We start from the raw sequence: 25,135 nt of genomic DNA, 5'->3' as shown, positions 1-25,135 counted from the left end.
CCATCCTATGCCAAAGTTTATTTAGGTGATTGGGAGCGGAAACTTTACACAGACGAATCCCTGTCAATATACAGTACCAGTGCCATATACTTTTATGGCACAGGTAAATTGATGATGTGTTCCTGGTATAGATAGGTGGACAGGAAATATTAAAAAAAATTGTAGAAAAAAAATTCAGGTAAATGATTTTAATTTAACCTTGGCTTCTGATTCCCAGAAATGGAATACGGAACTACTCTTATGATTCTGACCTGCCTGGAACTGTTCCATCCAGGAGTTAGGCCACCCCAACAGAAGTATATGATACTGGACTTGGGATGTCAAAGTTGTGTTACCCCAGGAAGCAGTCTGGTATCTGTATGTGCTTGCAATTCCTGATGAGGATTTTTGGGTGTCGGAATTTACTTACCCCATGAGAGTGTTAGGGCATTTAGAAAGAGCTACTTACTCCTCCAAACTGTGAGATTGCTGTTTTTCTGAGTGGCCTGCACACTATCCCTCTCTCCCGTTCCACACAAGCTAGTAATAAAACCCATAGACTTCAAAAAGTGACTGATTAGAACTTTAAACAACTGGTGAAGAAGCCAGAAGAATGCTGTGAGTGCAAATACTAATGTTTGTAGTGATAGGCCAGACATTATAATATTCCCTCACCCTGCCCATGTTATCCATGGTTTGTCTCCTAGTCTTTAGAACTGGGTTTAGGTTTATGTGGCTCTGCACCACACAGCACAGCTTGAAGGCAAATCTGTAATGCATTGCATCCTAATGTCTTGTGCCACATGTACCATGCAAATGGGGCCTTGGGCTGAGGAACCAACTCAAATATCAGGCTAGCAGCAGATTTTGGCAGCAAAGATTGCAGATGCCTCAACAGTGCTTACGCTTATTCATTCAAGGGCAAAATTGGCAGCATATCTGCATGTGCAAAAAAGCCCTAAGACTCCAATGACTGCATATGCTTTATGATACTTACACAGTAGTCTCTTAAAGGATAGATCCGTCTGAATACATCAACAGTCTAATGGCAGCTTTCATTTCAATGATCATTTGTACGTTTCTATGGTTATTGGACTTGCATTGTTACAATGCTTTTTTCTTTCTGATGCAATGCATGAAAAATATTAGGCTGACATTTTAATGAACAGTTTTCACACTCAGGCTTTTACGTTAAAGAGCAGAGAGCAATAATGATGTGCAAATACTGCAACACATATCAGTTAATCGGATTCCAGATTACTGTAGTCACAGCAGATAAAAGATTATTTCAGACAGATCGCTGTGAGTTACTATGCATTGCAGATGACACTTTCTGAATAATCCTTCATTATTCAGGTCACATTTATTATTATTAAACTGGATTTATATAGCGCCAACATATTACACAGCGCTGTACAATAAATAGGGATTTAAACCATTAATCAAGGGGGTTCCTATGGAGGAACTGAACCCTTGAAGATGTTGCTCAAAAAGCAAAGGGAGGAACTTAGGCGCATAACAAACTGTTCTTGGTGACAAACCGCACCAAAGGCCAATGCATGTGCATATGTTGTCCCTATTCTTCTCTCAGTGGAGGAAAAGCAACTGAATTTCAGTTCCACCTGTCCCTTCCTTGGTAAAATAAATACAACTAGATGGACCCCTGATAATAACCACAGCAAGAAAGCAGACCCAGGTACTCAAGTTCCAATAATTCATGGATGCTTTCTGAGTTGTAAAAAAAATAGGTGGCTTGATCTCATGCTGCAATATTTGTAATGGTAACCCTATTCTTTAAAGGAGAACTAGCTGACATTTTCATCTTTACCCTCCCATGATTCTGATGATGGGTGAAACTGATTTCTCACCAAATACTTTCTGACTTCCACATGGTTGCCTGTAGGATTGTCACTACATGACTATATGGATTACATTGTCAAAACAGAAGATGTCTATCCTTGAGCAAAAATATCCCACAAAATTCCTTCATGCTGACATCAGCTGAATTTTCAATGAACCATTAACATACATACAATACATTTATCCTTCTGTATAGGGTTTCTGTAAAAGTAAACTGATATGACTATAGTACATGCAGCGAGTTGTAGAAATACAGCTCACTATGTCTAAAGAGGATTTGGCTCCAGGGAAACCATTTTTCCATCTATTGAAAAAACACACTGGAATCTTGTATCTTTCCAGGATTTGGAGTAGCCATACGGTAGTCATTAATATCTCTGTTTGCTTGTCATTGAATGATGTGCTTCACCCTCAGTATAGTCCTATAGATTATTTTATGTAAAATAGAATTTAATCAGCTGCTTTGATGTAACACAGACATGTCAATGTAGACATGTAAATGCTTCCAGATTGGGCAGGTGATTTCCACTATCTGTTCCTGAATCTTTCACCTTTCATTTCCACGTTCAGGTAATGATGCAATGACTGGCACTGCCGCTGCAGGAATGGAATAGTAATTTTTTTTATCTTACTGTATAGGCAAAGCTTCTCTTTAGCAAAAGTATCAAAGTCACATGACAAAACTAAGGATAACCAAGAACGTCAGGCTAGAATGGGGTGTAGTTTTGCATGTAAAATATTCTGTGTACCTCTTTGGAAAAGCTGTAATGTAATTCAATATCCAAGACACAAGTAATATAGATTCTTCCTTAATCAGGCATTCTTTATATCATAGTAGTGTCTTTCATAGAAATTCCTCTAATTTGGTGGTCTGACATTACAGGGTCCAGTACACCCCATATTACAGTATTTATTATCCATCTGCTAATACTATGTGGGCTGGACTGATACTATGCTTTGTGCAAGTTTAATGCATAATACCCCCCTCCCATGTACAGCCCATCTGGAGAAATTAATTCTCTTATCCTCAATCAGCCTAATTGTGCAAACATTGTGCTAATTGTGCAATTGTGCCTGATTCCCCCCTGCCTTGTTTTAGGAAGCTTCCCCACCAATTCTTCATGTTGCACACACTGCAGCCCCATCCATTGCTATGGAGAGTCATTTCCTCCTACAGGTGGTTGTGCCGCCATCTATCAGGTTACTTAGTTCATTGCAAACCCTTTATCTGAACAAAAGAAGGCACAGACAATACTTAGTCTAAAAAATAATCCATTGACCCTGGAAGATTGTTAAATAAACCTGTTGCATTTTAGTCAACTCAAACTTAAAATACAAGACAAACATATTTAAGCAAAAATCATATTCATTAAAAATTGCATATTAAAATGAAGTTGTTTTAAACATGTAAAAAAATGATAATTAAGCAAATCTTGCCCTGTCCATTAAATGTAAAGACCAAAAGAAAGGCTAGGAAGCCAAGGAGGATAAATTCACAACAGGGAATGTCAAGATGTACAGATAATTTAGAATATATATTCTTGACCCCAGATTTTTTATTTATAGTAACCCTAACTTGTATTATTTTTTTATATCAACTTAAATTGGCCAAGTGTTTTGCCGATATAATCGAAGCAAAGGGCATATTGTTGTCTAATGCATCTCACTCTGTAATGCAATACAACACTCAAAACACATAATGTACCGTATATTACATTACACTAGTACCTTTTCTAGTTACTGGCCCCTAAAATTCAATAAAACATAAATCTTCTATGATGAATAGTTCATGCATGTAAAATGGCCAATAGAGCACATTTTAATAACCTGAATATTAGATAGGCCAAATGAGAGCTTTAAAGCCATCCAGTGAGATGTCCCCTGCTGCTTAGATCAGATAGGGGCTGAAAAAAACTCCCTAAACATATTGGAAGCTATAAAAACCAAAAACAGTCATTCATTTGAAGGGCAGTACATAATGATAACAACGTAAATTTTAGAGTAAAGAGTTCACTTTACCTTGATCTGTGGGAACGTGGTTATTTACTACAGGCTACTGTTTCGGTTTTACATTTTGTATACAAGGAGCAGTTGTACTAATATTTCTAGCAATAGCAAAAATAATATAATATATAGAAATTTCTACAGACTGTCTAGTGTACATAATAATTTCATACATAATGTACCATTGTTCTGAGTGATGGTGACATAAAATAACAATATAGTTTATAATCATCAATTCTGTAAAAAGGCTTTAAAGATCAAACATGTATTTCATGCATGATTTACGTGCATTTCATTATTAGCATTCTGCAACCAGCAACAAGGTAACACTGGAGTGCTCTCCAAGTAAAACAAACATTTAAAGAAATAAATGGCAATTGATGTGAGAAAAATATCAGACTGTGGATATTTAAACCACGTTATATAGATTGGATCTTGTCTACAGCACTATATATATATATATATATATATATATATATATATATATATATATATATATATATATATATATATATATATATATATACCACTGGATGCCTGAACTGGAGATTTACCATAGGTCAGGATTGAATATAACAGGCTTATGTACGCATGTTTGACTGGGCACCGGGGAGTGTCTTCTATCTATAGACCCTAGATGTTTCTCAGACAATTAAAACATTGGCTTTGTCAATATAAACTATTCTACTGATTCCGCCCAAATAAACCAGAGGCTTTATTAAAACAGGGAAACATGTCACCAGAGGGTCATTTGAAAAAAAGGCAAGCCCATAAAAAAGAGCATCTATACTTACCTAATTAGCAGCCTGTGTCTTTAAATGCAGCCACTTCGTTGCTCCCTTGTCATTGCGCGTATTCAAGACTTTTGGTGCTTTGAATACCTGCTTTAGCTGCAGTTCCTCTTGTAACCTCTTTCATCCTTGTTCACTTCCATAACATACAGAAAAAGTGTTCTGCTATTCATATTGTGAACTGGACAGGTATGATAGAATCACCTAGCCCAGTGTTTCTCAACCACACTTCCATCAGAGGTTGCCAGGGATTCTTTGAGCAACGAATAATTTGTGGCTCTCAGTTGACACCAATTATCTTTTTGGCTTATTGTGAGGATGACATTCTTCCCACTAACCATCACACTAATGTACTGTGAATTGAAACTATAGTAATTATAGTATGAGTCCCTAAAGACCTAAAAGATGTTTCAAGGGTCCCTCTATGTTAGACAGTTTAGAGAATACTGACCCAAACCTTCCCACCCTAGATAAACTGTTCCTGGCCCATCCATTCATTGGATTTCAGTTCGTTCCATCATGAAGACTCAGCATCACATGTGCATGTTGACACAACTTCCTATTCTCAAGCTATGTATAGCACTTGGTCATCCTCTCCATCAGTCTATGATCTGCATTACAGAAGTTTAGTGATTACGTCACTGGGTCTGAATCAGAAAAAAAAGTTTTTTGTTAGGCTTTACAATACCTTTACACAGCTCTGTAGTTTTTGTTTTGCACATCCTCTGGCACTGATCCATATAACACTAATTTAGACATATTAGGGGTAGGCAGTCTCAATTAACAATTCATGTAAAAAACTCAAAAGTCCATGTGCAGGCCAATGTCGGTTCCCATGCCCCTAATGTATTTGAATGACAGCTCCATTGATCTATAGAGATAGATGGATATTGTTATGCCTGCTTTAGAAAATTGTTTATCTCCAGAGAAAGTGCAAAGCGATGAGCTAATCTAAAGACACAGCTCACCGGCTCCTAAAAACAAGTCTGAGATCTATGGCCAGGTTTAGGGTGCTAAGATAAGTTGAACTGATCAAATGAGTAACAAATAACTTTCAGCATCTTTGTGTGCTTTTTTTATGTCCATTCACAATGAATTTATCACAAAACCACAGGTTTTTATGGTTTGAACCATAAAGGAAGGGTCTACATTAAAACCCAAAATAATAAGCTAAAAGTAATAATAAATCAGTGGTTTTCCTGGCCAGAAAAAAAGAATGCCTGGTAGTGTGTGTGTCTGTACAGTACAAATCAATAAGGAGATGCTGCACACTAAAATCAATAATTAGCTGGAAATCTTTGACCAATATTTCAGCAAGTCTTTCAGTCATTTTGTGAAGGTCGTCGGTTTGATGCATCCTACAAACAGAGATTCCTTCTTGTCATCCACCGTAAGATTTTTACTCCTTCAAATGCTTTGCTAAGCAAATGTAATTTCTGCCCCTAGCTTCATACAAAGTCCCCCGTATATTATGGGCAACTCTAACTGTGTACTGAAAATCCACAAACCTTGGACAAGGTCTAAATTTACACAACACGCATGGAGAGGTCCATTCTAAGCCATGGAGATGTACTTTAGGACTATTTTTTCAGTATTGTTTAGAAGATTTCAAAGATGTTTTTCCATTATTACTTTCTTATATTCTCTCCCTTTATTAAGATATGTATAAGTATATACCCATGTTTATAACTGCCTATAACTAAAACATTAAACTTTTGAATGATTGATGGCTTGACTGTGAAAGGTTTATGCTACTTTCCTGAATATAAAACTCATGGTACTAGAAAAGACTATCCCATGTTAAAGGACAAGCAAAGTAAACATCAGATTTTGTCCAATGAACTGTCCTGGGTTATGTTGGACGTGTAATGACGTAAAGTCACCTGACACTGTATTAGGTACATCTTTTTATTAACTTGTTAACGCAAATATTCAATCAGCCAATCACGTGGCATTAGGGCATGTAGATATGGTCAAGATGGGCTTCTGAAGTTCAAACTCAGCATCAGATTGGGGAAGAAATGTAATTTAGGTTTGAACGTGGCGTGGATGTTGGTAGTCTTAGTAATTCAGAGATTTTCACACACAGCCATCTCTAGGGTTTATAGATAATAGTTTGCATCAAGGAAAATATTCAGTAAGTGGTCGTTTTCTGGGCAGAAATGCCTTGTTGATGTCCAAGGTTAGTGGAGATGGGCCAGACTGGTTTGAGTTAATAGAACAGCAACAGTAACTCAAATAACCACTCATTATTGAATCTACAGCAGAAGGACACCACACCAAGTGTCACTCCTGTCAGCTAGGAACAGACACAAGGATACAACTCTACAAATAAACTCACCAAAACTGGACCAGTAAAGATTGGAAAAACGTTGCCTGCTCCAATAAGTCTCAAATTCTTCTGCAACATTTACGTAGTAGGGTCAGAATTTGGTCTCAATTTCATGAAAGCATGGATCCATCCTGCCTTGCGTCAAAGGTTCAGGCTGTTGTTGGTGCTATAATTGCATGGGGGATACTTTCTTGGCACACTCTGGGCCCCATAAAACCAAATGACCCTGGTTTAATCTTAATATTGTTGCTGGCCATCCCTTAATGTTCACAGTGTAAAAATCTTTCAATGACAACCTCCAGCAGATTAATGCAGCATATCACAAAGCTAAAATCTGAAACTGGTTTCTTGAACATGATAACGAGACCACTGCATTATATGGCCTCTGCAGTCACCAGATCTCACTGCAACATGTGGAAGAACAGGAGATTTGAATCATAGATGTGCACCAAAAAATCTGAACCAGCTGGGTGATGTTATGTCACTATGGACCACAAATCATGAGGAATTTTTCCAGCACTCTATTGATTATATACTTCATTTAATTTGGCAGTTGTGAAGACAAAAAGGGGTCCAACATGAGACTAGAAAGATGTACCTAATAAAGTGGCCAGTAAATGTTTATGTAAGTATGTATGTGATTTTTTAAGCAGTACTGTTTATAAAAGAAACATAAAATATTTCACTTTTAATCCTAAAAATGGAAGAAACAGAAAGTAAATATACCGAATCGAATGACTACTTTTTTAAAAACAATAATCCATATTTCTGCTACTATGATCCATATTTCATATTGCTTCATATTGCTTCTCTCAATAATTAACAATAATACAAATTCTAAACAAAGGACAAATTGTTTTTTGCAGTATAAAATATAAACTGTAACCGTTTCCTCTGTCTGGAGATCTTTAAACAAAAGTCTTTGGGATTTCAATGAGCCAGTTTGGATGCTTTAAATTGTTCTGTCATTACACCATTAGACTGTTTTTAATTCTGCTGTTTCTGTTTGGCCTTCTGTCAGAATATATTTTAAAAAAAATATTACAGGGAATTTCTTAGCACTGTCTACTACATGCATATGCTCAATTTATTTTCCATAACTCCAGGATTTAATATAGCCTCTGCACTGTAAAATGTATTATATATTAATGTATTTATATATTTAATCCCCAACACTAAAATCGCACAAAAGCTTTCACGTGTTAATATTATTTTATATGCCATTTGCTGCATTTTTTATGCGTAGCTTTCATTAAAATGATACCTAAGGATCCTGGCATGAAGGTTTGTCTTCAACCGCATAATGTTAGTGATTGAAAACCGTCTTAAAACTCTATTTATAAAACAAGATGTCTGAGATTCCCTCAAACATTTCTTCATGAGAATCTTAGAGGTTTCAATTGCAGTAATTGATTCCCACTAGGGCATCAAGTTTGGGGGAATGTCAGATTCCCTGTTTTATAAATAGAGCTCATAGTTGTGCCACAACTTTGTTAAACCGGCCTAAGATGGAAACTACAAAAAGTGGTTGTAACATATATCACACAGGCATGGCCCAATGTTGTCACTATCAGGATGCTTTTCCTGAGAAATACCATGCAACCATCAGTGGAGTGAATATGGACAGGTAAGGCCGGAATTATTAAAGCTTTCCAAGGCTGGGGAGGATACATTTTTATCAGTGAGGCTGGGTGATCCAGCAAACCTGGAATGGATCTGGTCCAGGTTTCAAAACATTTACTAGCTAATGAAGAAATCTATTCCAGGATTGCTGGATCACCCAGCTTCACTGATGAAAGTGTATCCTCTCCAGCCTTAGAGAGCTTTATTAAATAAGACCTAAAAGCTGCATACACATGTGCAATCTTTTATGATCCTTTCCAACGATAAGAACTGCACGATGCATGAACGAGTGTTGTACATACAGCACCGTTCTGCTCTATGGAGAGGGAAGGGGCAGAGCAAGGTAGTGGCCCCCCGCTGTGCGCTCTCCCCCTTCCCTTGCATTAGGATCGCTCGTCGTTCATCGTCCCTGGATCCGCTAGGACGGATCCAGGGATGATGAACGACGAAGGCTGTACACATGCCAGATTCTTGCCCGATATCTGCCCTGAGCTGATTATCGGACGAGAAAAATTTGACGTGTGTATGTAGCTGAAGTGTCTGCAGGAGATCAGCTGCATTGAGTTGCAGTAAAGAATATAAAAAGTATTTGATTTTACAAATAATAACTGTTTGTGATATGCTGTTATTTAGTAAAGTAAATATCATTCAGTTAGAGTTTCCATCTACTAATCTTTTATTCTTCTAATTGCAGTTTGCTTGCTTTAAAATGATGGATTGAAGCTTCTGTGAGTGCCTAAACAACAACAGGGAGGTGAGATTTGGCCTCTTCTGTAATTTCAATGTCAAGGTCACATAACCCATGCACATATGGCGTGATTCCTGCACTGGGCGACATTTTTCTATGTCGGGGAGGAAATTGGGCTCTTTACAAAATATTGGGAGGTTACCACTTAATTCAATAGCTGGGTGGTAACCCATTTCAAGAACAAAGAACCTTTAGAAAACATATCTTTGCATTCTCTAGTTTCCAACAACTTCACACAAACACCTAGCTTAGATTTAACACCATCTAGCAATATTATAGTCTTAAACAAGCTAGTTACAGTTAAATAATATAGTGCAGGAGCACAGCTCATTTAGTTTTTCAGATCTTTCTAGTTCTGTCCAGCTTCACTTTTCACTCTGCTCTACTTTGTTACTCGTTCTTTATTCCTTTCTATCAAGCCAATGACCTTTTTTATATGAGCTCTGGGAAAGAATTACGGCCGACTGACTGATTCTGTGCACTTACAAATGGAAAAGTTTGAAAAGTTTCTTAAGCAATATAATTTTATAATCCACAGTTTGAAATGATCTAGGATTACAGTGCAGTGAAAGTACTTGAAGGAAAAAAACAAAAGAGTGCTTTAAGCTGCAGTGTGGAATCATTATAACTCTCTCACCTTTCATTTTTTTTTACATTATTATAACATGATTAAAGTACTTTATATACTAAGGGTTTCATTATTTATAAATGTAAGTGAATGACAAAATGTATAATATGTTTAAGCACCTCATTCACATAGTTAGGCATATTAGGATTTTTATTAGGTACATACTACTGGGACAAGTGATGTGGCTAAAAGTAGCTCACCTAATGTACTGTATGTTAATTAGTATTAATGCAAATAAATTCTGATGTAAAAACTGCTTAGTAATCCCTGATATTCTTAGTAGTCTATATCTGTAGAAAACTATCCAGGAACTCACAGCTCTTGACATGGAGAAACATGTATTGTAGCCCTTTCCTATGATGTTTCAGTAGATCCTGGGGAAAGGTGGACTTTACTAACAAAACCTCAGTGGTAAAATAAAGAGCTAGCATGCATTCTCTTTGTTATGACCTGTAAGTGCCCAGGTTTTTTCTTATATTTTTGTTCTGGCTACACCAAGACAATGGTTTTTCCATGTGAATTCCATATATACATACATATATATATATAAATATATATATATATATATATAGTTAACAATGCAGCTATCAATAATAGTAATGATAACATTGCATTGATTTTCACCCCTATTCACTATTATCCTAATTAAAATAGCCAAACTAAAGCAAAAGAAGCAGCAAATGCTGTGAAATAAAAATGTAAGAAAGCAATAGAAAAATGTTGCTTTTGGAGTCAGAATCTATTCAAATATGAATTTTATATGAATCAAATTTTTCATCAAGTAGTATGTTCCTTGATTGATAAAAACTGGCCAGACCTCTAGAAGAGAATACACACCCATGCTGACAGTACCGCAACACCAGGCAAAAAGTAAAATACAGATAGTCCCCGGGTTACATACCTGATAGGGACTGTAGGTTTGTTCTTAAGTTGAATTTGTATGTCAAGAACAACAGGTACATTATTTTAATAAACGCAGTTAGGACAGATGTTTGTCTCCACATATTATTAGGGAGCATGGGCAATCCTCACTGTGAGTAAATCACAAAAAAAAAAAAAAAAAATCTTTATGGAGCCTAGACATTTATTACCTTCTGGAGCAAGCTGTGCTTTGATATGCAACTGCAGAGTTTGTCTTGGTCATTAAACAGTTACAAGAGGTTGCAGAAGAGCTTAGTCTCAACTGTTTAGCAAAAGATTTCTTCTGCAAGTTATGCAAACCACCCCCTTCAAGCCTCCCTGCTGGAAATGAGGGAGTAGGGAAGCCCCATTCATATCTAGGAGTCGTCGGTATGTCGAATGTCCCTTACCCGGGGACTACCTGTACATTAATCAAAATTAAATATTTTTTTTTAAATAAATCAATATCTCTTGTAAATTTGCCCATTCAGTCCTAATATTTACATGCATCTACTACACCGGTCATCCCTGCATTCAAAAAAGAACAAGACAGTGAATAGGAAAGCAGCAGACCTATGAGCTCCTGTTTTGGCCTGAGTTCCGCTGTCCAGATACTGCATACCAAGTCAAATTCAGACACTGCTTACATAATCCTATATTTGAGGATGTATAAAGGAAAACACAGCTGCAATAACTTGAGTTTTATATCTTCCTGGAGTTCAGCTTTAATCAAGTATATGCAGCTAGCTTCTCGTGCTAATAAAATATGTCATCCATTACACACCCCCTATAGTTTGTCATCAGCGCCTAGCAGCATAATGTCTGCAGATGTGCAAGGGAATGGATATCAAAATATGAATTCCAATAGTCACCTAGGTAAATAATGTTCTTCCACATCTATATAGCATTTTGTTTGTTTATAACGTTGATGAACACTATAGAAGCATGTATAGCCAACATATTTAACATTTTAGAAACATTTTTGTTTGTTGACTGCTCGTGGGATCTTTACCTAATAAAATATTTCTTGGGATTTCTAATTTTCCTTTTGCTGTAATGAAAATTCAGGAAAACATGAACTGTGCCAACTGATGTCATTGACAGGAATTTCCGGTTAACTGAAAATTAAAATGCCAAAAACGTACACCTCTTCACATCAGTAAGCAATTCATTTCCATGGTGTGCAATATTTTCAGTTCCCTGGTTTTATTTTCAAAAAAACTCAAATTATATAAGATTTGAGGATGGAGTTTTGCTGGTGTTTTTATGTGATTTTTTATTTCTGACTCATTCTTTACATATCAGTCTAATATTGTTTGGAAACATGACTACAGGAGATATGGTGCCAATAAACAACCTGTTCCCCACCATCCAATTTCATGGCCTGATGCAACACTGCTGAGGTTTTGGCAATTTTGGCTACTCTATAGGATTATATGGATTATTTTTACTAATTGGACACACTGGCTATTGTAAAAGGGAATTTTTGTAGTTGCTGAAAACCTATTTGTGGCCACCCCAATTCTTTCCTCAATCGTAATAGAAAGAATAAGAAGGAAGAACCTGACATGCTCCATCTTTGCTCATTGTCTAGTTTGCTGATTCACAGCAGGTTTGTTTCTTTTAAGGACAGGCACTTGTCTTTCCCTATTGCTCATACAATCTGTGGTCAGCTAGGTCTTTTTTATACCAATGCTGTTCTTTATATGTATACTAATATACAATAACTTGAATGCTCATTTATTTTGCTTTTACCAATACATTTATTGTGGAAATGTAGAAAGGTAGTAAATGACTGAAGAACACTCCACCTTCAAAAATCTCTTAGGGACACATACTGTTCTTTCATTTTTCCCACATTTTTAAAGAGACATATTACATTGAGAATATGGCATTAGGAAGATTGAGATTCCACTTGCAGCAAAATAATTAGCTGTCCATGCGTGGAGAGGTTGGGGTTAACAAACCTAGGGCTTCCACAGATTTTTAACACTGGAGTCCTCAAATAGATACGGGAAGCCATTGAGTAACCTAAGAAAGCAGAATGATTTTAAAGCCAAGGATAGGCTTGACCAAATAGGTTTCTATATTAGAATGAAGACTGCTTTTCCTATGTAGCACCCGTAGTATAACTGGAGGAAAGCCCTCTAAATATGGGCAGGATTTAAGAAGTCACATGCTAAGTGCTATGCTATGTTTTTGAATGTTGCAGTTTATTAAAGTTTAAAGGCTTATATTAGTAAAGAATAAATACAAGAAAAAACTGGGGTTTGTAGGCAAATTGTGTAGATTGTATTGTATAGTAAGTTATAATAACAAACATATAACACACATTCAATGTGTTTGCATATCATAGTATAAAACAAATTCCAAGAGTCCCATCCCCTCTGCAAAGCTGTAAGGGCAATCTATTAGTGTTCCAGACGCATGAAATCCCTGACTATTAAAAACTATACACTTGTAAGCTTGATTTATGTGCCCCGACACGTTTCGCCTAAAATGGCTTCCTCAGGGGACTTGTGGACCACAAGGTATAAAGTTTTGTAACAAATAAGTACGGGGATCAATTCAATAAGTGGAAAGTATAGTTATAGTAAAGGAAAACATATTATGGTGCAATGAGCAGTGATGAATAGTAATCCATAGAAAACATTCAACTATCAGCTTTAATAGTTCTCTGAAGTTACCTAATTGAACTTCTAAGTGTCTTTTTTGGCTTCATGCACATTGGTGCTTGCTGTGCAATGTAATTAAATAAATTTATAATTGTACAAAAAATAAATTTTATAACATATTACCTTTGGATGGAAATACCTTCAATTTCCTATATGTATGTCAAATGTTTGAATTTGAAAGCTATGGATGTCAAAATATGAGACACTTAAAAAGAGCATAGATTAGCAGTGGTGGAAGAGGGGTGTTATGGTGTAAAGGGTTTATCACTGGTAAAATAGGGTACAGTGTTATAAACATGGTGAGCAAAAGGAGTTACCAGTGGTGGAATAGGGGTGCAGTGGTGTAAATGTGGTACAGAAGTAAGCAGTGGCACAGTGAGGTGCATTGGCAAAAAAAGGGTTCACAGACAAGCAGTTGTGGTCAATGGGTGCGTAGACAATTGGTGGATGAAGGGTTCAGAGGTAAATGCTCCTTTAAGCATTTCTGATTGTTAGCACAGAGTGGCCACACAACATTCTTCTTGCAATGCAAACAAGAATTCCAGTTCTTTTCTAACTATTGGGATGCTGCTTAGAAATCTGTTCTGTTTACAATAATATTTATTTAGTACCAGTATGCTTTTCACCCTACTGCTTTACAAAATTGATAGTTGTCTTTGTATGGGACTGAGGAAAATTTGGCAATAATTTCATTCCACTTAAATGAAAAAGTTTGTTAACCCCTAAATAAACTATAGACTGCTCCCTGTACACATAACTATATTTATATTTTGTTAGTTTTATTATAGAAATGTAACACACATTTAAAAATGTATTAAGTGTAACAATAGATATATATTTTTTATATTGAAGCTGATTATTGTTAGGTCATGGAAAAGAACAAGAGTGGCTCTCTGATTAGTCATTATAATGTAATTTTCTGATTTACTTGCTTACACTCCCTGTTTCATGGCATATGGCAAGTTACAAAAGCAGAATTAATTTGGTATCTAGTTTTAGTGTACACCCTATAACCGCTACATCCTATAATCATTCATGGACTACAGAGTTCATATGGTAATGTTGGTGATACATATATTTATATGCAATAATAATATAATAAGCTGGGAAACTGTCCATTGTTACCCAATATACAGTCTGTTAATTGCAAACACTGCTTGAGTCTGAAGCAAAACCTGCATTTATTCTGCAGTGTATATCATCTCTAAAACTCACATTTAGCTGTCTAAGCTCCACTGTTACCTTAGTGACTAATACTTGTAGAGAACTTTCAGGTGTCTAAGGGCTTCAACAGACAAATGCCGCATGATCTGACATCAGTTTAGAGGTGCCTTTGAGATTGTTCAGAATTCATTGCAGGTGCAATTGACCTTTCATAGCTGCTTTTGCATGATCATAGACTTGTTTAGGAGGATAAGTGGTTCTGCAGCCCATTGATGTTGGCCCTAAGCTAACTACACTTATTACTAGATTAGATTAGTACTTTGCTATGACATGAGAACATATGCGCAGGCTAAACATTTACCATCACAATGAGACACAAATTCTTCCCATGTCTAAAGCTGTACCACAAAATAATGACAAGGTAATAAAGTGTAACTTTCAGTAAATGTAAAAGTCTGCATGTCAAATCCCCTGATAGCCACATGGTACAAAATCATTGTAACAATGTAGAAAACCTTATTATTGCAAATCAGTTTTTAGCTATAGTCATCTATTTAAGGTAGCCTAGGTTGAAGATTTGTCATCTGTCTGCTAGCAGTAGTTTGCATTTCCCTATTCTCTTTTCCAGTGCTCCTATTTAGTGTACGGCGCTGCGTAATATGTTGGCGCTATATAACTCCTGTTTATTATTAATAATAATAATAATAATAATAATAATAATATTCAGAGGGCAACATTGTAACTTTGTAACAAAAGCTGTAGTCCGATCAGTGTCAGATGATAATTATTTACATAGGCTTTAGATATTACATGGCTATGTCATTTTTAGACACATAGGGCCTGATTTATTAAAGCCTCCCAAGACTGGAGAGGATACACTTTCATCAGTGAAGCTGGGTGATCCAGCAAACCTGAAATTGACCTGGTCCACGACTGAAAATATTTGTTACATTTTTATTTAATATTAAATTACATTTAAGAAATCCAGAACGTACAGAATGTAAATGCTGTCCATAGATGACTATAGATAATGCTTAAACTTTATTTGAAAATTTTCAAGTCTGGAGAAGATAGACTATTATGGGAGAACCGGGGGGATCAAGCAAACCTGGGTGATGATAGTTTTTCTTCTGCAGTCTTGGAGAGCTTAAATAAATCAGGCCCATTTCTTTGCTTTCATTCGGATATAAAACAGCACAAAACATTGTCAAGGGAATTTCGTGATCTCTGTGAGCTGTAATAAATACATTTAAATATTATACCTATACATTACTTATCATTAATAGATGTAAAATGAAAACATCGTTTTTTACCATTTAAATGGCGTTTTTTACCATTTAAATGGTGTTGGTGATGTTAATAATATAAAACATCCACAAAATATAGGACTATGCGCAAACTATTGACTGCTATAGTCTGCTATATAGACTTCTAACGTCGACTAAAGATAACTGTAAATCCAGGTTTAATAATTGATCTAAATAGTTTCAAACCCTTGGCACAGCACCTGGTTTATTTAGGTAGGAAAAAGTAATAAAGCCAGTCAGGCATTTTTAATTGAAAACATCCTGATTGTTTACAGCTTGGAAATGCTATAAAATTTGATTTCAGGAAAGTTATGGTGACAAATGTAGCGAAAACAATTATATAAGGTTAGTAAAACCGGATCAGCCCTTCCCAGGTGTCACCTGGTTCAAAACAAAATTATATTTTTTTTTATTCTGCAAAGCAACTGGTAAGGTGTGTTGTCTGTTAATTTAAATTCTTGTTGGCGTGATTGTTATGGAAATTCTAAATAATATTATTAGGATATCTGCAGGATGACTTATTACAAAGGTGGGAATTATTTATCACATGGTAGGCACAACGGATGCGTGGTGAAGATATAAAAGAGTTGATATCTAAGACTATGTACAGATGATTCTCCTCCAACTATCACTTCAGGGCTGGTATTAGATGAGAATCTGATGTGTGTACAACGGCTGTCTGACGTCATTCATAGATTCGTCCTGGCGGGTCCACGAACGATGAGCGACAAACGACCACAACGCAAGTGAAGGGGAGAGAGTGCAGCAGCATGCCACTCGCTTGTTCTCCCCCTGCCCTCTCCATAGAGCAGAACAGCACTGTATGTACAGCGCTCATTCATAAATCTTTCAGTCTTTTGTTGTTGAAAATTATCAATCCTTTCCAACGACAAAAATCTTACAAGTGTATGTAGCCTTTTTCAAACCTGCAGTGGAAATCCACAAGGTCGACAGCTCCCGGGTGCTTAGCAAACTGCTGCTGTGCCCCTGGGAGCAGCGAACCATACCACAGGTACCGACATTTGCATGTGTTTGCGTCTGGAAAGCCCAAAGACAAAATAAAGTTGCATCAGGAAGGAATGACTACGGCTCCCGATTAGGATAGGGATTTAAAATGGAAGTGTCATTATTACCCACTAGGGTAAAGGCGTCATAAGGATAGATGATGTCTTGTACTCTTTCATGCTCAGTGCAGTCTTCCTAAATGAACTACTAAATGGTCTGAGAAAAAACTTATATGCGTAATATTTCTAGAGATTCATCATCCACTTCTTTGTGAACCAGAGAAGAACTCTCTAAACATTTATTGACCACTGATAAGGAGAGTCTCTGCTTCTGAGAATCACTACATCTACTCCTTTGTAAATCAATAAATAGTTAAAATTTGTCTTGTGAATAATTAACTAAGCACAAATGAAGAGATTTTAAGCCTTTATTGGAAGTTTCTTGAGATTCACACCACATCCACTATTTTGTGAACCAGTTTAAAGAAAGCAAACTGAAGCTTCCCTTCTGCTGAATATTTCTTGAGATTCTTCTGGAATCTCTTCTATGTGATCAAGGTGAGAGCTTCTCTTTTCACTAATTCACACAATACTAAAGAAAGGAATCCATGCATCCTTCTGTTTAAGATTTGATACTTCAATTTTATAGCTTGATCGGGCACATTGAGCCTAATTTAATAAAGATATCCAAGGCTAGAGAGGATACACATTTATCAGTGAAGCTGGGTGATCCAGCAAACCTGGAATGGATTTCTTGAAAGCTAATTGCTATTTGTTAGTAAACATCTTGAATCCTGGACCAGATCCATTCCAAGTTTGCTGGATTATCCAGCTTTACTGTTGAAAGTGTATCCTCTCCAGCCTTGGAGAGCTTTAATAAATCAGGCCCATTAAGCTTACCCTCATTCATGGTAATAATGACCAAAAGCAAAGGAAAACACCTTGGTAAAATATCTGCTAGTAAACGATAACCAGACCAACCCAACAGATCACTAATTCACCCTGGGAATTTAGGAGTTCATAATCCATTGACATAAGTGCAAATATAGACCACCCAAGAGGCCAATGGATATAATGTTTAAATGTGAAACTCATTTAGATATAAGTTTATCAGTTGAGGGTATGTTTGTGTAAAGTGGGGAATATATAGATGCATGATGACTTTATATAACAAGAAAAAAACATGGCATTTTCACATGATAAATATGCGGTACATAAGATCCCCAATCAATAACAAAAGCTCTTTTCCACAATGGCTTGTTTTAATAAGGTTTGAATAATCAATGAATATGCTCACATTTCCATATGATGAAAACTGCAATTGCCAAGGTGTCGTTTAGCAATGCCTTGTATAAAAGGATTGGACAGGGACATGCTGCTAGCAATAATTGAATTTCTCTATGCATCCTAATGCGCCGCATTACATGACAGTAGCTGATGGATGTATTTGCGTTGGCACTATCCCTGTAATGAAGCCTCTGTAGACTTGTAATACAGCTGATGCTGCCTCCATGTTTTGTCTTCTGCATCATACAAAGGGTTAACTGCTGCAACCTGCTGATACTAATCTACTACACAAGAAGAAACTAACTCAAGCCAATAACAGTGGGTTCCCCTAATAAGTCAGTGTGATTAGGTTAAAAATAAACACCCACCAGCACTAAACCTTCAGGATAGCACAGAAATGTCTTGAAAAGCTGTGATTATTGAATTTTATCTTCTACCGTAGATCTATAGAAGTTCTCAAACACTTTTTTTTTTTTTTTACTAAAAATTATACATTTCTGCTATGTTCTTAATAAACATTAATTCTATTTTTTAAATGTATACATAAAAGTATGTATATGGCTTTTAATTTTGCTTATGATTTAATTTAAATAAAATATTTGATTTCTTTTCAATTATTTTACTTTTTTGTAATTTGCTTTTTTGTGTATTTAACTTTTAAATATCCTAAACAAGCTTTCTTTCTAATACCGTAACCACAATTTTCTATGTAGATGTGAATAACAGAGCAAGAAGATGCAGGGCTACAGCTTTATGTAAACAAGTGACACTAGAAGTCTGCTGAAAAAGAATTATCCTTTGTGTTGTTTTTTGGCTTGGGAGTCTCATCACAAGCAATTTTGGCATATTTTTGCATATTTATTACACCTGAGAGAGTCATATGTTAAATAATTCTCTTTAACTCTGTAATAACTCTTTATTAATTAGATTTAAATCAGACCTGTAATATCAACCTAGGACCAGTCCATCATATTGACCAAATAAAGTTAACAAAATAACCCATATGTTAACCTTTTACCTCAAATTAACCTTTAAACCTAACCCATGGCCTTAAACTAAGCCCAAACACTCCAAAGGTACCATTTGCATGTATTTGCTTTAAGTAGGTGCATTTAATATTGTATTGTAGTATGTTTTTGGTATATTGTTGTGCATTTATAGTTTAGTTGAACCTAAAATGTAATGTATAGCAGTTTGGAATATAATAAATATGAATAGGATCATTAGGGGAAGGATTCTTGTCCTTTTGGATCTTGTTTATATATTGGAGTTTTCAAATGCTTTAATGTGATAGCTGCAACTCTTTTCTTTCTTTAGGTGTCTTTTCTTTATTTATCTTTCAATTGTGTCAGATCAAAAAGGAACAAATAAAAAAAAGCTCAACCTGAATTTACAAGCATTTTAATAGCCATTTTCTCCAGGAGATAGAAAATTTTATGTCCACATCCCCGAGGATTGAAAACAATGTTACATACACTTACAAGATATAAATGAGCCCTAACACTAAACTTTTAGTAAAATGTACACTGTTGCCAGAAAAAACTAAAGAAAAACTTTTACATACAATGTCAACAATCTAATTTGAATTTTATGCACCAAAATTACCAATCCGGAAAAAAATCAATAATAAAAGCATATGCTGTATGCAAATTACAAATCTCTTTCTGTTTGTCTCTTCTACAGTCAGGATCAGTAGAATGTAGTAAAAGGAAAGTAGATGAAACATTTTAGCTCATTTCCAATTCACATGTGGCATTTTTCTGGCACATCAGTAACTACATTTACAGGCACAAAATGTATACAATCTGATACGACCTCTTTTCAAAAAAAAGTTTGCCAAGTTGGATTATTTTTTAATTTTCCTAAAGTAAATTAAAATATAATTGTTCTAAGGGCATGACATATCACCTAGGACATTAACCGACAGAAGCAATTCCAAATTGTTGTTGTTCAAGATTTGTTACTGCAGTTTAATTAGCTACATAATTGCTTTATTGGTGTTTTAGCAACTGGCATATTGTACATTCAGTGTAATTTTGTCCTATTGCATAAAATATATAATATTATTACGCTGTTTTGTTTTTTTTGAAAATTGAGTAACAATCATATTTTATTTAATAAATATAATTGCTTTAGGGTAAAATTAAATAGCCATAGGGCTGAAGGTGTGTGGGGGACTTTGTTGCTCGCAGTACATGTGGACTTTTCAATATCCAAAGCATTTACACAATTGTTATTCACCTACAATCCATTACTGTCTCATTGCCCTTGGCATTGACAGCATGGAAGAGATGGAACAATACAACTGGACTCTTTGTTATTGTAACTCATAACTCCTATGAGGCCTGCTATGTAATCATGGGCCACATTTTAACTATGCCCCATTGCAGATTGCATTCACAATTTTTCTGTGATTCCAGTGCTAGGCATATACTATTTTCTCCTACTAATATTTAATCAATGTGACAATTTACACTCTTTCTTTTGTGATCGATTACGTGTGTTTAATGTACCATACACTTATTCAATATCAGATCTGTTTTACTATTGATTTCAGCATTATATCACATATATTTATTATATTATACCATATATATATATTTGAATTTGGAAAAAGTGTTTGCTATGAATGTTTGAGTTGTCCCCAGCACGCCAAATCTTTTAGGACAAATTCATATTACCTTTGGATCATCTTCAACGTCACATAGTTATAAAGTGGCAATGGTGATGATCCATTTTTTTGTTGGTAACATATATTCTAACTTGAGGATATTGGTACCAGTCTACAGTTTCAGCTCCTGGTAAACAAAGGCCCGGTTCTAGTTTTGTATGCAATGCTATGGGCCTGAGCTCTTCAAAGCTGGAGAATATACACTTTCATCAGTGAAGCTGGGTGATCCAGCAAACTTGGAATGGATCTGGTCCAGGATTCAAAATATTTGCCAGCAAATAGCAATAGCAAAACCTGAAATCTTTGATCAAATCATTGATCAAAGTGGATCCTCTCCAGCTTTGAAAAGCTTTAGGAAATCAGGCCCATTGATCCAATAAATGATTGTCTTACATTGTAAACTTTCTTTTTTTTGATGTGTCCAATCCATTATCTATCAACATTCTGGCCAAATATTGATCAGAAGTACAGCATATTTTTAACTGTTTTTATTACATTAGTGTATATGCCAAATATGTTTATATTGCATAGTATATGGTTAGCTTATGTTATTACAGCCTCACTAATGGAAATTGTATACATAATACCCAAACTGATAGATATTGGGATCTTAACTTCACCCCCACCAAGGATACCTTCTGCTTTATACTTACATATTTGTATAGGTTCCCCCTGGACACTATTTTACGCTAAAAGACCCAAACCATGATGATATAGTAAACTTATTTTACGATAAATATGTGGATTGCCATTACTATTCTCTCCTGAAATGTTACTTACATGTCTGCTATGCTCATCCATTGGCTTTAATTTATTCTAAATAACTGACCTAGAACAAGTACGAGGATGGGATCCCTGAATGTTTAGAAGGAATGATAAGCAAGTGTTTATAATTTTAAGGATTTGACAGCCTGTGGATCTTAGATTTCCTTTACACTTCACGTAACTCCTAAATCTAACCCTCATCCTATCCTCTAGACTTACTAAATGCTATCACATGCAGAGAACGGGCCTCCAGGTAAACCATTAGCTCCAAGAAAGATATATAAAAGTAAAACCCCTTATCCAAGCTCCCTCATTGACATCCCACTGCTGAAATCTACCATAGTTAAGCTCCAGTTCCAAATATTACCCTTGTAGATCACTTTCTGTCCTACCCAACATGTGCCTTTACAGGCCTGGTAATTGGCTACTAAGGCTTTACCGCAGTTACATGTCTCCCATTCCCAGAAGTCCTGCACCAATACAGTAAAATAACTCCGAAAGAGCAGGATGGTGGCAATTAGGCATAAGTGAGTGAGTACACCTTGCCTAGCAGACCCAGTGACTTTGACCTGAATTGCCAAAGTGACAGAATCTCTTTGATCTCTGTGTTAACTTGCATCTAAGAGTATCTTTAAAATTGTGTTATCACATTGAGACATTTCTGTGACAAACACTACCACAGTGGCAACAAAACATAACCACATTCAAAATGCCATACAATAAAAGCTTTGGTGCATACATACAATTAAACCGTTTAATTGTTCCTTAAAATTACATGGCAAAAATCTGTTGGAATTTTGGTAATTACACATCACAGTTTAACTGTGTCAATGTGACTTTGAAAATTTTCTTTTATATTGTGTAAACTTATGTAGCATAAATACACAAGAGAAAATTCTATTCAATTACTGGTAACTGCAAACTGCAGGTGCAAATATAGCAGAAGGACAATAGTTCTCACAGCTTTGAACATTTTAATTGACAGTCATCTAGAAAAAAAAAACAGCAAGATGCCAATGAAGTACAGATTATGCATAAATTAAAATGAATCCACTTTATTACGCTATCTACAATGGTGAATTAGTTTATCTAGTTCTTTTTAAATGGTGTAGTAAGGCTAAGATGTATTCTCAACTAAAACCCGTACCATGAGAAATATGGCTTTCTTTGGCACTCACCAAGAACAAGTATACAGATCAAAAAAGTCAGGATACGCTTAAAATTCCTAATCTGCATATTTGCATTAGGCAGTGATTCAGAAGCTGGATCAGCATCCTTAAAATAGGAAATTGACAATTGGTAAAACCGTTTTTCTGTATGTTTGCAAATAAAAAAATCCACTATTCAGGATGGGCAGAAGTACAGTGGGAGCTGTACTGGCAGCATTAAAATGTGGGATAAAGTATCCTAAGTGTAGTGATTGTGATAATTGTTACACCTTGATAAGAAAACAACAATTTACCAAAAAAAAGTGCCTGGATTTCTAATGGGCAAAATAGAGAAACCTATTATGGCGCCCTCTGGAGGCACCATGCTGTACATAGTATCCCGAAAACATCACAGCGCCCTACTTTCTGCATTCTGAAGACTGCTCTAGGTAACACCCACAAGTGACACTGAGCTCCAAAATTGAAAGGAAATATAAGAATATATGAAATTCTGGAAATGAAAGGGCTGGCCAGGAACACTGAGGCTGGGGGAAAAGGGCTAGATGATGCTGGGTGCTAGACAGGAATTATTGTGGGCTCTTTTTTGACTTGCAGAAGCTTCTAATGCATACTGTAAGAAGCTCAGATTGTGTAGTTAAATAGTGGTAGCAAATAAAAAAAAGAATAAGGAGTTTGTATTACTATGTAAGATGGAAGTTAAGGTTGGAGTACAGCTTTAAGTCTTTCACAGTGCATTACGAATTTTAAAATGAGACTCTGAAAGAATGCTGTTTTAAATGAAACCAACTTTCTTTGTTTACATGAATCTGTCATCTTCCTTTACAATCATATTCCTATACAATCATATATAAATAATTCCAAAGACATTTTTGTCAATGTGAAAGAATGATCATGGATGACTTTTATATATGGATACTAAATAGTTAATGACCTGCAGGTTCCACCTTTAGATTTGGCACAGCAAAGAAAAATAAATGAATGTGTAACTACAATAATTGCAATGGAAACTCTGCCGAGTAAACTGCGTAACCTTCCTTAGGTGTTTCCTTAAGAGCGAAGGCAAAATTAGTAGGACGTAAGTATGTGAGCACTGCCCATGGGCGTCTTCACAAATGCTTCTAATATGGAACTTTCCGCTGTTACTTTCATTGCTGTCATAAATTTTTAGTATGAAAATCATCAAGATTTTTATCTGGATTCTACTTTCCAATAGTAAGCTTAAAGCAAATCAGAAAATAAAATCAGCATGGTTTCTGAGTATAATGCCTTAGTAGCAGTAAATTGGGTCTTATTGGGTTGCGTATTAAATACAATGTTACCTATAAATAAGATAAAGATAAATAGATAAAGAAAAATAGTTAACATTGCATGAATGGGTTTGTTCATTATCCTTTATTTGAGAAGCAGTATGAGGCAGTGTTGCACATTTTTTTGGAGGCTACATGTATTGCCCCAGGGTGGTATCCTGCCCCTTGCCCCCTCCAAAGACTTGATTTAGAGCTGCTTGCAAACAAAAAAAAATTACAAACACTTGTACAAGGATTTTCTTTCAACCCATAAAAAGATGGAGGAGAGCACAGAAGGCATTGCAGGGGTCTAGAAAAGATAACCAATCTGTAGAGGGGATAGGATATAAAAAAAAGTGTAAAACTATCTTAAAGATTCCTAATAATGAAATTGCAAAATTATTCTTTTATTATAGCTGTTTTAGTCAAATTTCCAAATATGCAGTAACATAGCCTGCATATATAATGTGCAAATATGGCTACTTTCATGCACAATATATAACATAACTTCAACTATGCACAGAAGCAAGTTTTAAGAGAATATAACACATTGATTATTTATATCAGGATGATCATTTTCCCATATACAATATATTTAAAAAATGGAAACAGGTCCCTTTAAAATGACTTTATTGTCTCTTTAATCTTGGAATCAATCGCATTTTACTGATAGTATCTCAGAGCTGCAGGTTAAACAGTTTGCTCCCTGAACAACGCACTTGGAAAAAACTCTGAAAAATGATACGTGATCTCAGCCGTACATTGACTGCATATTACTCACCGAGATCTAATCTACTCTTTGTCCTCGTCTCCCCTAGAAGTGATTTCCCATTTAGGTTTAATTTTTGTTTGGCAGAAACTAGTTTTCTGTAACCTGAGTGAAAAGGGAGAAAGTATTTGTATTACTAGTAGACTTTGCTGTCACAAGAGTATAAAGTCTAG

The 25,135-nt window shown here is 35.7% G+C and overlaps 1 protein-coding gene and 1 long non-coding RNA gene across 9 annotated transcripts in view; one reads left to right on the top strand and one right to left on the bottom strand.

Annotated features, from left to right (window-relative positions):
* Positions 1-25,135, top strand: part of LOC140329296 (uncharacterized) — a 163,530-nt gene that overhangs the window by 47,561 nt on the left and 90,834 nt on the right. For all 3 annotated transcript variants that reach the window (XR_011920468.1, XR_011920467.1, XR_011920466.1), the window contains exon 5: positions 9,284-9,343. This is a non-coding gene — a long non-coding RNA (uncharacterized lncRNA). The remainder of the gene's footprint in view (positions 1-9,283; positions 9,344-25,135) is intronic.
* The window catches only part of LOC140329295 (sodium/calcium exchanger 1), a 254,077-nt gene that overhangs the window by 205,958 nt on the left and 22,984 nt on the right, over positions 1-25,135 (bottom strand). The window lies entirely within an intron of this gene.

Source organism: Pyxicephalus adspersus, chromosome 4 (genome assembly GCF_032062135.1).
Source record: "Pyxicephalus adspersus chromosome 4, UCB_Pads_2.0, whole genome shotgun sequence".
Lineage (NCBI taxonomy): Eukaryota > Metazoa > Chordata > Amphibia > Anura > Pyxicephalidae > Pyxicephalus > Pyxicephalus adspersus.
The sequence above is the reverse complement of the archived record's forward strand: the minus strand, read 5'-3'. Positions and strand labels throughout refer to the sequence as shown.